Consider the following 15821-nt stretch of genomic DNA (forward strand, 5'->3'; position numbering starts at 1 on the left):
TTTGCTGTCCTGGAAGGCTTTGGATATGACTCATTAACTTTAACCACACTGCATCTTAGAGGTTTTCCCCACTGATTTTTCTAGGGGACTCTTCAATATAACATTATACCTTCATTATATTTCTTTGTCAATACAATTGTGAATGCCTTCCAGATTGGTTATAACCTATCTTCTCAAGCAAACTATGAAAAATGGTACAAAAATATGAGAATATAAACTTTTCACTTTATCCAATCTTATTGACAAATATTCCAGATTATCTACCAAAATAAAGATTCTCTTTCCAAACCCTGTAACGATGCAAATAATATACATTTCATATACAAAATGTGAAAGAATTTTATCACTCTATTAAACATATCAGATATTTAATATATTTAGGGAATATTTAAATGTTCACATATAAATAATAGTATTTTTTTTTAAAAAAAGGAAAAAGCTCAAATGAAAGTGAGAAAAACTCTGCCTGCCTCAGAAGAAAATAATTGTAAAGACTTTATATATATATTTTTTGGTTTACCAAGCTACACTTAGATTATACCAAAAGTCTTACAAATCTAATAGTACTCTAGTTATATAAAGTGTTCTAATTTTTTTTTTTCCTTTGAGACAGAGTTTCACTCTTGTTGCCCAGGCTGGAGTGCAATGGTATGAGCTCAGCTTACCACAACTTCCGCCTCCTGGGTTCAAGTGATTTTCTCCTGCCTCAGCTCCCAAGTAGCTGGGATTACAGGCATGCCCACCACACCCTACAGACAGGGTTTCTCCATGTTGGTCAGGCTGGTCTCAAACTCCTGACCTCATGTGATCTGCCTGCCTTGGACTCCCCAAGTGCTGGGATTACAGACAGGAGACATTGTGCCCAGCCAAGTGTTGTAAATATTTTTAACTATATTTATTTGGGCCTACAGAAATAAAAATTAAATGAATTTTCTGTTTGGTTTTTTTTAAAGCCTTTCTTCAGTAATGGTAAGATTTTCTGTGCAAACTCATTTAATAGTTTTTCCGTCGTGTCAACAACCTTTCAGTCACACAGAATGGCTCATACCTATTTTTAAAACAGGTTTTACAGCATGCTGAGATAGATTTCTGAACTGAACATCTGACAAAGCACATTCAAAGATACCTGAATTACACATGGGTATAAACAACAAGGATTAATAAGTCAAATTATTTCATGAATAACGAAGATTATTTCTAAAGCCTTTCCAACTTCTTTGATTTTATGACAGTCCAGGAATACTTGTTATGATAGTTTAGGTTTAACGTTAAATTATTATATTAAAGTTTATTTACAGAAAAAAAGCACAAAAAATTTATTGGGTACCTTTGATAGAGGATCTTAATCTTTTTTGATCAACTGATCTGATACAAGGATGGGTATTCTGATACATAATATTTACTTCTTTGGAAATAATCTAATCCTAAAAGCATAGGGCTAACTGCAATTTTAACATTAAATCTTGCTATATAGACAGTTAACTCTAAGCTAATACTATCCTTGACATAGATTCAATTATCATGCCTGAACAGAATATCTGAAATTATTTTTTACCGTATCAATTGCTACACAAAATGCCAAAGACCAGGGTAATGGGAAAAGATAAGTACAGAAGAGATGGTATATTGAATCTGCCTTTACAGAATCTCAATCAAATTCAGTGGAACAACATGGAAGGTGAGCTATGCTGGTTCACTTATATGTGGAATTTTTTCAATAAAAGTTATACCAAGTGTGCCTGCTGCTCCTGCCACCCTTCCACCTCCTTCACCTCTTCTGGCTCTGCTATCTGAGAAGGCAAGACCAACCCCTCCTCTTCTTCAACCTATTCAATGTGAAGATGACAAGGATAAAGACCTTTATGATGATCCACTTACACCTAAGAAATAGTAAATATATTTTCTCTTCTTTACAATTTAGTAACACTTTCTCTCTCTCTCTCTTTTATTTTTTGAGATGGAGTCTCTCTCTGTAGCCCAGGCTGGAGTGCGGTGGTGCAATATTGGCTCACTGCAATGTCCACCTTTTGGGTCCCAGTTCAAGCAATTCTCCTACCGCAGCCTCCCAAGTAGCTGGGATTATAGGCACGAGCCACCATGCCCATCTAATTTCTGTATTTTTTAGTAGAGATGGGGCTTCACCATGTTGGCCAGTCTGGTCTTGAACTCTTGACCTCATGATCCACCCACCTCAGCCTCCCAAAGTGCTGGGATTACAGGCGTGAGCCACCGTGCTCGGCCAATAACACTTTTTCTCTAGCTTACTTTATTGAATCATACATTATATAACACATATAACATACAAAATATGTGTTAATCAACTGTTTATTAGCAAGACTTCCTGTCAACAGTAGGCTATTAGTAGTTAAGTTTTGGGGGATTCAAAAGTTACAGCCAAATTTTCCACAGCACAGGGGTCAGTGCCCCCAATCTCCAAGCTGTTCAACGGTCAACTGTATAATAATACCCAGGAGTATTCTTTGTACAAATATGGTCTCCCACATTGTCAGATTTTTAACCAATCCCCATGTTACAAAAAAATTATGAAATACTATATAATATTATTATGTACATCTCTCATTATTCTGAAACAAATTTCTCTGTTCTGACATACCATTAGGCTCAGAAAACAATGTATTCCCACCCCTAACACTTTGGTGTGTTATTATTCCTATTCCATTCGTTCTGCACTTATCTTTCTAAATCAACTCAAATCCTACTTCCTCCAAGATGAAGCTTTCTTACAAGTACTCATTTGGACCAAACAAAGCTGAAGCTTGTCGTCTCTCTTCTAGCACCAATATGTGCTCAAAAATCTAATTTAAATAAAAATACAAAGCAGTATGTGACGACACAGATCACTTGGTCATATATAAACACTCCTAAGGAAAAAACACGGCATCATTCTTCCTTTGTCTCTAAGTACTCAGTACACTGTAATATGTGGTAGAGGAAGTACAGCAGATAAAAAGCAATGACATAAGCATCAAGAGAATGGGGTTATAGATCCAACTTTTGAAACTGAGAGCTATGTGCTCTTGAATAAGTTACGGAGTTCTCTGGATCTCAGTTTTCACCAAGGGTCATCAAGCCAAATCGTCCACAACTTAATAAAGGTTAAATAAGTAACAATTGTGTGAAAAGAAGAAGAACTCAGAGCAGTCTGAGCTATGTGAGGTTTGCTCAAGCCCCTACACCCATGCCTGGGGGCAACTGTTTAAAGTAATTTGGTTCCTGACTAGCTGCCTCACTCATTTATCTTCATGTTTCTGGAATCTGTGATACAAAGAACAATATATAGCCAATCATTAGCATTATCTTACGCTATTTTAACATAAATTCTCAGTAAACAACTCAGGAACTGCCTCTTCTTTCCCTTTAAAATTTAAAAAAAAAAATTCTCTTTTTTTTTTTTTTTTGAGACAAGGTCTAACTCAGTTGCCCAGGTTGGAGTGCAGTGGCATGATCAGGGCTCACTGCAGCTTTGACTTCCTGGCTCAAGTAATCCTCCTGCCTCAGCTCCACAAGTAGATGGGACTATAGGCATGTACCACAATACCTGGCTAATAATTTTTTTGAATTTTAGAAGACATGAGGGATTTTCTTTTTTTAATTTTAGTAGACACGAGGTCTCGCTTTGTTGCCCAAGCTGGAAAAATCCACTTTTAACTGCAACTAGTATGAGTATATATTCAGAGCAACTCAAATCTGTGCTTCCAGTTGCAATCCTCAAACTTGATGCAAATAAACCCTCTACTTGTATTAATTTTGCCTCAGCTTCTTCCTTTCAGGTCACCAATTCCAATAATGTACAGAAGTTCATCTGAATCCTTACTAACATACCCCAAAACATTAATATTACTATTAGTGTTACATATATGGAACTTAACATAGTAGAAATTGTTAAACTAAATAAAAAATCTTATTTAAAATAAATGTCTTATTTAAAATAAAATATAATATTTTATTTTTAGAGACAGGGTCTCTCTGTCACCCAGACTGGAGTGCAGTGGCTCGATCATACATCGATCACTGTACCATCAAACTCGTGGGCTCAAGCGACTGTCTAGCCTTCGCTTCCCAAGTAGCTGGACTAAAGTTGCATGCCACCAAATTGAGCTATTTTTACAATTTTTTTGTAGAGACTAATGGGGTCTCACTATGCTGCCCAGGCTGATCTTGAACTACTGTCCTCAAGCAATCTTCCTACCTCCACCTCCCAAACTGCTGTCATTATAGGTGTGAGCCACTGTGCCTGACCCTAAAGAGTTTTTAATTTTTTAAAGGTAATTTATATAAATCTCCTCAGGCCCTCATATTATTATTCCATTCCAACAACCTTGTATCATTCTCTGCTGCTTACAAAATAAAATCCATCAGTATTATATTTAGACTCTCTACAATCTGATCCTAATTGTCCAACATTATTGCTCATCATCTTCTTATACATCCTGTTTCAACCATCCCATACTTCCATCATTTGTCTACCTCTGTGCCAAAAATAACACTTCTCTAAAACAAGGAGGCATTACATTCTCATAAGGAACATGCAACCTAGATCCCTCACATGCACAGTTCAGAATAGGGTTCGCACTCATGAGAATCTAATACTGCTGATCTGACAGGAGGTGGAGCTCAGGTGGTAATGCAAGTGATGGGGAGCAGCTGTAAATACAGGGGAAGCTTCACTCACTTGTCCACTGCTCACCTCCTGTTGTGCAGCCCAGTACCTACCAGGCCACAGACCAACTGGTTGGGGACCCTGTCTTACTGTACCTAATTTATAAAATAAACTTTATCATAGGTATGTATATATAGGAAAAAACATAGCATATACAGGTTTGGTGGTACTATCTGTGGCTTCAGGCTTCCATTGGGGACCTTGGAATATAACCCCCACAGATAAGGGGGACTGCTATATATTTAATATATTGTTTTATAGAGACTTTAGTTATTTATCTGTATGTGCCCCCACCTCCCACTCATAAGTTCTTTGAGCACAGTCCAATGTCTTTATTATCTCTGAATTTTCCTAAGATTTTTTGCCTACATCAAACACAAATGTTTACAAACCAAATTAAAATGCTGCCAACCAAAATACCACCACAGATGAATTAATTTAAGGGCTAAATTGGAAAACTCTACCTGTCTAACACCTGTACTTCCCCAACATGCACATAAACTAACATACTCTTTCATAAAATTAAAAGCTACAAAGATACCATGAAGTATAATAAATAGAGTTAGTTTATTCACTGACATGCCACTCAATCACCAATATGTAAGATTTTAAAAGTCTTAAATATTGCAGATCTAAAAGGTCCAACGAAAATAAGTTAAAGTCTAGTCTAACACCATTCCTAAATGTTAAAGTTAAATATAACTCAGTTGCCTTCTCCACGACTAAAACAAGAAATTTTTAGACCTTGACAACTGGGAACAAAGCTGCTCTGCCCTTAAAAGGGTAATAAATGCTAAGGTTCAAATTACATCTTTCATACTCATACAAAAGCTAAACAAAAAGAATGAAATCTTCTACTAGTTTCAGGGCTCCTACTTCGTAATCATGTGACCTATAAATTAGTATAACTTACTGGAACAATTTTAGTTCTTCATCTGGAATGAGGATAATATTTCATGGAAACGTTTGGAAGAATAACCACCAAACGTTTTATGTTCAAAGTTGTAATTTTAAACAAAATGCAAAATAAGGTCTAATAAACAGTTACACATTTTCTGTTATACCAGTCATAAATTTGAAATTTTTATTTTCCTTAATGTAACCAATGCATAGTCTGTGTACTTTGGGCTAGAATATTATATATAATCTAAGAAGAAAAAACTAGAGGCAAGTAACATCTCTCTAAACCTGTATTAATAAAAGTATTTTGTGCTGTTAGAAAATCTAAGTGAATCCCTATAGTTATAAACTCTTCGTTAGGAGACAGTCTCACTCTGCCACCCAGGCTGGAGTGCAATCGTGAAATCACAGTTCACTGTAGCCTCAAACTCCTGGGCTCAAGTATGTCTCCATCTCAGCCTCTCAAGTATTTCTCCATCTCAGCCTCTCAAGTAGCTGGGACTACAGGTGGACACCATAGCACCTGGCTAATATTTTTTATTTTTTAACTCTTTGTGGGGACAACTCTTATTGTGTTGTCCAGGCTGGTCTCAAACTCCTGACTTCAAACCATCCTCCTGCCTTGGCATCCCAAAGTGCTAGATTTACAGGCGTGAATCACCACAATCAGCCTAAAGTTATAATTTTTTTATTTATATTTTTTTATTTTTTTGAGACAGTCTCGCCCTGTCACCCAGGCTGGAGTGCAGTGGTACAATCTCGGCTCACTGCAACTGCCAGTTTCAAGTAATTATCATGCCTCAGCCTCCCAAGTAGCTGGGATTAAAGTCATGCGCCACCACGCTCAGCTAATTTTTTTATTTTTAGCAAATACTTTTTTTCTATATAAATTTTGTATTTTGTATTTTTAGGGTTTCACCATGTTGGCCAGGCTGGTCTTGAACTCTCGATCTCAAGTGATTTGCCAACTTCAGCCTTCCAAAGTGCTGGGATTACAGGCATGACCCATGGCGCCTGGGCTACAATCACAATCTTGATACTAACCACAAAGCCCTCTGCAGAATTTCCTGACGTGTACAATCAACCCACCTAATATGTCTCTTAAAGCAACTTTTTAAATTTCAGGGTTTCTTAACTTTAGTTACTACTACTACTACCAACAAAAGCACCACCACAGATGAATTTAATTTACTATTTACTTATTCTACCATTCCTTGAACATTCTTTGGGTTTTGTTGTTGTTGTCGTAGTTTTATTAAGTACTTAAAGGTCCATTCAATACCCAATTATAATGTATTGGCTTTTTGTTTTATTTGACTGCTGTGCTGCTTAGACAACTCAGTAAAGAAATATGACCCATTTAAATGGTTTAACTTCCTCATTTACTCACAAGAAAGGTTTACCACCAACCTCTCAACATTAACATGGACATAGAAATATTCTAAATCAGTGTTCCAGGTATTTATCAAAATAATAATGCACTAAATGATATCTAAATGGCTTAAAGAGTTAACAGACCCTGAAATGACAATTTAGAGGCTAAAATTTGCTAACAATATATCATCATCAAAAATACTATTGAGGCAGGGCATGGTGGCTCATGCCAGTAATCCCTGCACTTTGAGAGGCTGAGGCAGGCAGACCATGAGGTCAGGAGTTCGAGACCAGCCTAGCCAACATGGCGCAACTCCAGCTCTACTAAAAGTACAAAAATTAGCCGGGCGTGGTGGCATGCACCTGTAATCCCAGCTATTGGAGAGGATGAGGCAGGAGAATTGCTTGAATCTGGGAAACAGAGGTTGCAGTGCGCCGAAATCGTGCCATTGCACTCCAGCCCAGACAAAAGACAAAAACACTCTGTCTTGGGAAAAAAAAAATGTGATTGAATAAAACTTGGACATTGCTTTAGAGATGTTTCAGCCACTATCTAATCATTTAACAAAAATATTTACTGAACATTTACTAATACTGCACAGTAATTGAGGCTGAGGATACAACAGTGAACAAGATACAAGATGGCTGCCCTGACCGAAACTTACATTGCATAGAGAAGATACAAAATAATCAAGATTTATGTTGAGGAAGTACCATAAACAAACAGGGAAATGACTGGGACTGGATGGGATACCTTTGGAAAGAAAGGCTGGCTAATGAGATCCCCTCTGCAATATATAAATTGAGATCAGACGGATAACAGCCTGCTATGCTAAGAATTAAGGAAAGGACAGTCTAGTCAGCAGGAAGACCAAACTCGAAGACCTTGGGACACAAATGACAGTGGTTCACGATGACGTGTAAGGAGATAGGAGCCATCAGGTCATAAATGCCCAGCAAGTAATTATGTTATAAATAAAACAGAAAGTCACTTAAGTGATCCTGGCAGAGCAGTAACCATCTAATTTCCAAAAGACCATTCTTAGGAACAGGAGTGAAAGGCTCAGAGTGGAAAGTCATGAGGCTAGTTAACAAAGTATTATCATAGTCCCAAATAAAAGATGAGGATATAGTGGGCTATGAGGGAAGCTGTAGAGATGGACTGGTGGTAGTTTTGAGTCCTATGTATGGGTAAAATCAAATCTAGGAATAGACTGGGATGGGGCAGGTTGAGGGAGGGATTAAGAAGAAAAGTATCTAGGTTTCTGACTTGAACCATTTTCTGAGATCAAAAAAAAGGAATGCTTATGAGAGGAAATACAAAATTTAGTCTGGGGCCTGTTAAGTCAACAATAACTAGAAGACATAAAAATAAAGAAGTCAAAGAAGACATAACCTAACCAGAGGAGTATGAGTTTTATTTATTTATTTATGAGACAGGGTCTCACTTTGTCACCCAAGCTGAAGTGCAGTAGAGCAGTCATGGCTCACTGCAGCCTGGACCTAACCAGTTCAAGCAGTCCTCCTGCCTCAGTCTCCCAAGTAGCTAGGACTACGGGTGCATACCAACATGCCGGTTAATTTTTTTTTTTCCATACTACGTTGCCCAGACTGGTCTTGAACTCCTGGGCTCAAGCGATCCTCCCACTTCAGCCTAACAAAGTGCAGGGACTACAGGCACCATTCCTAGCTAAGATTTTTCTTTAAGGTGAAGAATAATAAAGAATATTATTTCAAAATCAATGTGCAAAAATCACATGCATTCCTATACACCATTAATAGACTTAAAGACAGCCAAATCAAGAACAAACTGACATTCACAATTGCTACAAAGACAATAAAATACCTAGGAGTACAACTATCAAAGGATAAAGGACCTCTTCAAGGAGAACTACAAACCACTGCTCAACAAAAACAGAGAGGACACAAACAGATGGAGAAACATTCCATGCTCATGGTTAGGAAGAATCAGTATCGTGAAAATGGCCATACTGCACAAAGTAATTTACAGATTCAACGCTATCCTCATCAAGCTACCTAGGACCTTCTTCACAGAACTGGAAAAAACCACCTTAAATTTCATATGGAACTAAAAGTGAGCCTACATAGCCAAGTCAATTCTAAGCAAAAAGAACAAAGCGGGAGGCATCACACTACCAGACTTCAAACTATACTATAAGGCTATAGTAATCAAAACAGCATGGTACTGGTACCAAAACAGAGATATAGATCAATGGAACAGAACAGAGGCTTCAGAGGTAATGCCACACACCTACAACCATCTGATCTTTGATAAACCTGACAAAAACAAGCAATGGGGAAAGAAGTCCCTGTTTAATAAATGGTGTTGGGAAAATTGGCTAGCCATGTGCAGAAACTGGACCCCTTCCTGACACCTTACACTAAAATTAACTCCAGGTAGATTAAAGACTTAAACATAAGACCTAACACCATAAAAACCCTAGAAGAAAACCTAGGCAAAACCATTCAGGACATAAGCACAGGCAAGGACTTAATGACTAAAACACCAAAAGCATTAGCAACAAAAGTCAAAATAGACAAATGGGACCTAATTAAACTCCAGAGCTCCTGCACAGCAAAAGAAACAATCATTAGATTGAATCGGCAACCAACAGAATGTGAAAAAATTTTTGCAGTTTACCCATCTGACAAAGGGCTAATATCCAGAATCTACAAAGAACTAAAACAGATTTACAAGAAAAAAAACAAGCCCATTCAAAAGTGGACGAAGGATATGAACAGACACTTTACAAAAGAAAATATATATGAGGCCAACAAACATATAAAAAAATGCTCATCATCACTGGTCATTAGAGAAATGCAAAGCAAAACCACATTGAGATACCATCTCACACCAGTTAGAATGGCGATCATTAAAAAATCTGGAGACAACAGATGCTGGAGAGGATGTGGAGAAACAGGAACACTTTTATACTGTTGGTGGGAGTGTAAATTAGTTCAACCAATGTGGAAGGCAGTGTGGCGATTCCTCAAGGACCTGAAAACAGAAATTCCATTTGACCCAGCAATCCCATTACTGGGTATATATCCAAAGGATTATAAAGCGTTCTTTTATAAGGACACATGCACACGAATGTTCACTGCAGCACTGTTTACAATAGCAAAGACTTGGAACCAACCCAAATACCCATCGATGATAGACTGGACAGGAAAAATGTGGCACATATACACCATGGAATACTATGCAGCCATAAAAACAATGAGTTCGTGTCCTTTGTAGGGACATGGATGAACCTGGAAACCATCATTCTCAGCAAACTGACACAAGAACAGAAAATCAAACACTGCATGTTCTCACTCATAGGTGGGTGTTGAACAATGAGAACACATGGACACAGGGAGGGGAGCATCACACACTGGGGTCTGTGGTGGGGGAACTAGGAGAGGGACAGTGGGGGGTGGGGAGTTGGGGAGGGATAACATGGGGAGACATGCCAGATATAGGCGATGGGGAGACATGCCAGATATAGGCGATGGGGAGCAAACCATATTGCCATGTATGTACCTATGCAACAATCTTGCATGTTCTTCACATCTACCCCAAAACCTAAAACACAATAAAATATATATTTTAAAAAAAGAACAATATGATTTCATTTTACCAAATAAATAAGCAAATCTCTATTGGCCTGATACAGCAGAGAACAGACCTAGATAGATATACCTCTGCAAATCTTTGAAGAGGTAAGGGATGAGGGATAGCCTGAACTGAAAAGAGAAAGAAAAGCAATCATGTTTTACATCTTTTTGAATATCTCGCATTTATTAAGATGAGCACATATTCCCTTTTTTATTTAAAAACATTAAATATGGGCCGGGTACTGTGGCTGACTCCTGGAATCCTAACACTTTGGGAGGCCTAGGTGGGTGGATCACTTGAGGTCAGGAGTTTGAGACCAGCCTAACCAATACAGTGAAACACTGTCTCTACTAAAAAAAAAAAATACAAAAATTAGCCAGGCATAGTGGCTGGTGCCTGTAATCCTAGCTACTTGGGAGGCTGAGGCAGAAGGATGGCTTGAAACTGGGAGGAGGAGACAGTGAGCCAAGGTCACACCACTGCACTCCAGCCTGGGTGAAAGAACAAGACTCTGTCAAAAAAAAACTACAAAGTTTAATTTCCCATGAACTCTAAGAAAACAAAAACTGGAAGAACTCATGAATTTTAGATGTCTTGCCACAAGAGTTATCTAGGTCTTAAAAGATCCTCCTAACATTTAGAAAAAAGTTTCCTTAGCTTGTAGAGCCATCAAAACAAAAGAAAAAAGTGACAAAAATCATTCTTCAATAAACCCCATGCTTTTAACTTTTTATCTACATGTTCAACTTTACATAGTATCCTTGACTTCCTGATATGAAAGTTGACATAATTATCTATATTTAAATGGATTTGATGACTCCTGATTCTTTTAAGATGGCTTTGCCATACCAGAAGTCATTACTGTTTAATTTTATTTCATTTAAGGTTGACTTGATTTAATCATCAAGCAGTATTTTTCAAGAAAATCTCAGGAGTGCTATATTCTCTGTGCTCTTACATGTTAGAGAACATCTGCTTGCTTCCTGTGTATTTGATTAACCACCTGGTTGGCATGGCAGAGACTGCTAATTGACTCCCATTATTCCATCATCCTCTTTGAAAATTGTGCTGGCACACTGTTGCCCAAAATAAAGACATTTCCTAACCTTTCTTGCAGCTAGGTGTGGCCAAAACTTAAGTTCTGCTCCAAACACCACCAAAAGTATTGGGTAGTACTTGCAGCTGGGAAAAGCACTTTAGTTCTTTCTCCCCTCCCTTTTCCTGCTCCTTTCAATGCTATTTTCATGACTACAGCTCCAGCAGCCTCCATAGACAGTGACATTGAGACTAGAAACAGGTGTGTTCATAGACAGGGAAGATCCTGGGTTTCCTTTGGTGAAGCTTCCATATGTCTTATACCCAAGATTATAAATGCTTATAGTTTAAGCCACTGTTACTGGCAGCCAAAACAAATTTAACTAAACTGTTGGGTATAATACTCTTGATTCACAAATTCCTACTGTTGAAACTTTGTAAACATTTTTCCATTGTCTTCTGGAATTGACCATAACTGAGAAGTTAAAATTCAGCCATCTTGAATTTTTTTCTCTTTATATAGGTCATGTTTTTCTCTTTTTGGCCAGGATACCAAAATAATTCTCTCTCTCCCCTGGCTTTTTTTTCTTTTTGAGAAGGCGTTTTGCTTTTGTTGCCCCAGGCTGGAGTGCAATAGCAGGACATCAGCTCCCTGCAACCTCCACCTCCTGAGTTCAAGATTCTCCTGCCTTAGCCTCTCGAGTAGCTGGAATTACAGGCATGCACCATCACGCATGGCTAATTTTGCATTTTTAGTAGAGGCAGGGTTTCTCCACTGTTGGTCAGGCTGGTCTTGAACTCCTGACCTCAGGTGATCCACCTGCCTCGGCCTCCCAAAGTGCTATTATTACAGACATGAGCCACCATACCTGGCCTTCTCTCCTTATTTTTGAAGTTAAAAATTACTAGAATATGGTCAATTTTAATCATTTCATTTTTTTTTCCTAGTATTTAGCATGATGGTCAGTCTGCAAATACACATTTCACTTCAAAAACTTTGGTCTGGATTTTATTTATGAGTACTTTTTCTGTTCCATTTGTTGAAGTCTCTATTTTAGGAATACCAGCTATTCTTACCATGGACAATCTTTTCAGAGTTATTTCTTTCCTTTATTTTTCTCCTATATTTGTAGAGTCACCATGCTATTTTTTAAATCACCTTTAATATAGAAACTGCAATCCTCAACTCCTATTTATTTTTTTCTGAGACAGTCTTGCTCTGTTGCCGGGGGCTGGAGTGCTATGGTGCAATCTCGGCTCACTGCAACCACCGCCTCGCCTCCGAGGTTCAAATGATTCTCCTGCCTCAGCCTCCCGAGTAGCTAGGAGTACAGGCAAGCGCCACCATGCCTGACTAATTTCTGTAGTTTTTTAGTAGAGGTGGGGTTTCACCATGTTGGCCAGGATGGTCTTGATCTCCTGACCTCGAGATCCACCCACCTTGGTTTCCCAAAGTGCTGGGATTATAGGCATGAGCCACTGCGCTTGGCCTACTCCTATTTACTGTGATATCCAAGATTCTCCTCTTCAACCCCTAACACACCTTTCTCTTCTTAGTTGGGGCCATTTTTACTTTTGTGTACACGTTTATATATACACACACACACTTCAGTTTGAGAATCAGGAACCTCTCTTAATCTACTTTTCCATAATCCAACGACAAAAAAAAAAGGAAGAGCTAAAACTGGACTGAGCACAGGCATTGCTGAAGTGTCCTTAATTGTCCTGTATCAAAACTGATCTCCCTAGTCAGGGAGCTGGCCTACATTCATGGGCTTTGCTTCTTGTCCTTAACTCAGAGTACCATTCAAAATGGCAATGCTTCCTGCCTCTGCTGAGGCTCAGCACTGGTATGCAGGGTCTTCTCAAGGATTTTTTCCTTGACTTTTTGCTTCCTATTTACCTTCTAGATCTACTTCTCTAAAAGTATGAATGAGATACTGCAATGTTTTGTAGGCTTCCTCTTTCCTTAGTCTTGTTTTTGGGATATGGGCCTGGGATTAGAAGCCCTATCATATATAACCAGTATGTTCTCATTCTTTCTTTACCGTCTACTTTCTGAAGTATTTGGTATAAGGCCTTTTTTTGTCTGCTTCTTTCCATTTTTGCCCTTTTCTCCCACCCACCATCTACTCTTTCCTTCTTTAATTTGGTTTTATTGAAAACAAATTCTGTGATCGATCGCACATCATCTTCACTCAGAAATCCCTTATTTTTAAAATACTTAATCTTTTACATTACTGACTCAATTAAAAAGTAAAATTTATTTGGGAGGCCGAGGCAGGCAGATCACAATGTCAGGAGTTCAAAACCAGCCTGGCCACCATGGTGAAACCACATCTCTACTAAAAATACAAAACTTAGCCAGACGTGGTGGTACACACCTATAATCCCGGCAACTCAGGAGGCTGAGGCAGGAGAATTGCTGGATCCCAGGAGGTAGAGGTTGCAGTGAGACAAGACCACACTACTGCACTCCAGCCTAAAAGTAAATTTTAAATATTCTAAGACAAGATTCTAAACTAACAACAGCTGCACTGTTACTTCTGCTATTTCCAACAAAAGGAAGTAAAGGGAAAAGACACCCAGTTTCAATTCTTCTTGTAAACTCAAGATACTAAGCAAAAAATACAAGACCATAAACTAAGCTCTTCTGTGAATTTGTTACAAATATCTCCAAGAAAAAAAAAAATGTATTTTCCCTCCTCAAATCTACTCGTCTTTTACTATCTGCTCAATTTTCCAAGAAAGAACTCCATAATCTTTCTTATTTCCTCCCCTTTCCAACCTCCCACCACTATCAATTCTATACCTGGCACACAGAAACCACTCAATAATTATGAAGGAATAAATTAACATAACCTATTTGTCATACCTCCAAATCTCTCTCGTATGATCCCTCTCTGGCCCCACTACCATACACCTGGTACAAGCTGATATCTAATACCAGGACTACACTAACGATCTACTATTGTTGCTTTACTTTTACCACTTATCTTTGTACAATACTGACCTCATCACTTAAAAATCTCTAGTCTCCTACTGCTGAAGAGTTTAATCAACACTGCATTCAAGACCCTTCTTATACAATTTGACCACAGATTTACTATTATTTCTCCAGTCAGTAGCATCCATCATCTCTACTTTGTTCCACACAAGATCAATTACCTGCCCTCCCCAACCTCCCATCCATATACATACCTTACATTCTAGATACACAGGCTCACAAATATACCATATACTTTCATGCCTGCCATCTACTCCAGGTAATATTCCTTGTCTAAAATAACTTTCTCTTTGTTCTGATCTATTTGAAAAGTTACCTCAGTTCCTTCTAAGGAAATTAAATTGTGAAAACATATAAGCCACGGTGTTCAAATAACTCTACTACTTAATGAATAATTTAAGATTTAAATATTTTTAATTTCAGAGGGTGACATCAATAAGATGACTGACTAGAGACACCTGGCACTCATCCCCTTCATAAGAACCTAGGCATAAAATAAATAGCTAAGATTCACCTTGAGTGTCAATGGGAGAGTGCTGGAGTGCGCCAAGAAACTGGAGATGCATGTGTGGAGACCGGAAGTCCGTAAGGGCAGCATGGAGGTACCTGGCCACTGCAGCCCTGTCTCCCCAGCCCAGATTGGATCAGCCCAGAGTCAGAAGGGACTTCCCATTTTAGGGAAAAAGTAAGCAGAAGATCCCTACCAGCCCCTCACCACCACTGCAAACACCTACAATCCTTACTACAGGAGAATCCCACAGTCCTTGCAAGATCCAGACCCAGTTTGGAGAGCTGCCAAAAATTCATGCAGCTCCACTCCCCCAGATTAGGAGCACAAGGTGCACACTCCCCTGCCCAACCCATCCACTCCCTTTGAAACAAGTTGCTGCAGCATGGTGCCATCTTGAGACCAGAGCCACCTATGGAGCATACCCTGCTCTGGAAGCTAGTAGCCACTGTCCCTCTCTAGCACTGGGGCTCCATCTTCATTCCACCAAACCCACAAGGGTGGCTGAACACCACAATCCCAACTATGCAGAGCTTGTGCCCAGTACTGGCTGTGACTCCAGTGGTGCAAAGCAGGGAAACCAACCTCCCTTTTCCTCCACTCCCCAAAACCCAGATGCCACTGCCACACTTCCAGCCAGAGGAATAGTCTGACAGTCCCATCCAAGGCAAACCTGCCCTTAAGGCAGTGAAAA

The 15821-nt window shown here is 38.8% G+C and overlaps 1 protein-coding gene across 6 annotated transcripts in view; it reads right to left on the reverse strand.

Annotated features, from left to right (window-relative positions):
• The window catches only part of PHTF2 (putative homeodomain transcription factor 2), a 167558-nt gene that overhangs the window by 128919 nt on the left and 22818 nt on the right, over positions 1-15821 (reverse strand). The window contains exon 1 of one of the 6 annotated variants that reach the window (XM_054237373.2): positions 666-782. The exons of the other annotated variants lie outside the window; for them this stretch is intronic. The gene's annotated coding sequence lies outside the window, so the exon portion shown is untranslated. Of the gene's footprint in view, positions 1-665; positions 783-15821 lie in introns of those variants that run through there. 6 annotated transcript variants of the gene reach the window in all.

This window comes from Callithrix jacchus, chromosome 11 (assembly GCF_049354715.1).
Source record: "Callithrix jacchus isolate 240 chromosome 11, calJac240_pri, whole genome shotgun sequence".
In the NCBI taxonomy this organism is placed as follows: Eukaryota; Metazoa; Chordata; class Mammalia; order Primates; family Cebidae; genus Callithrix; species Callithrix jacchus.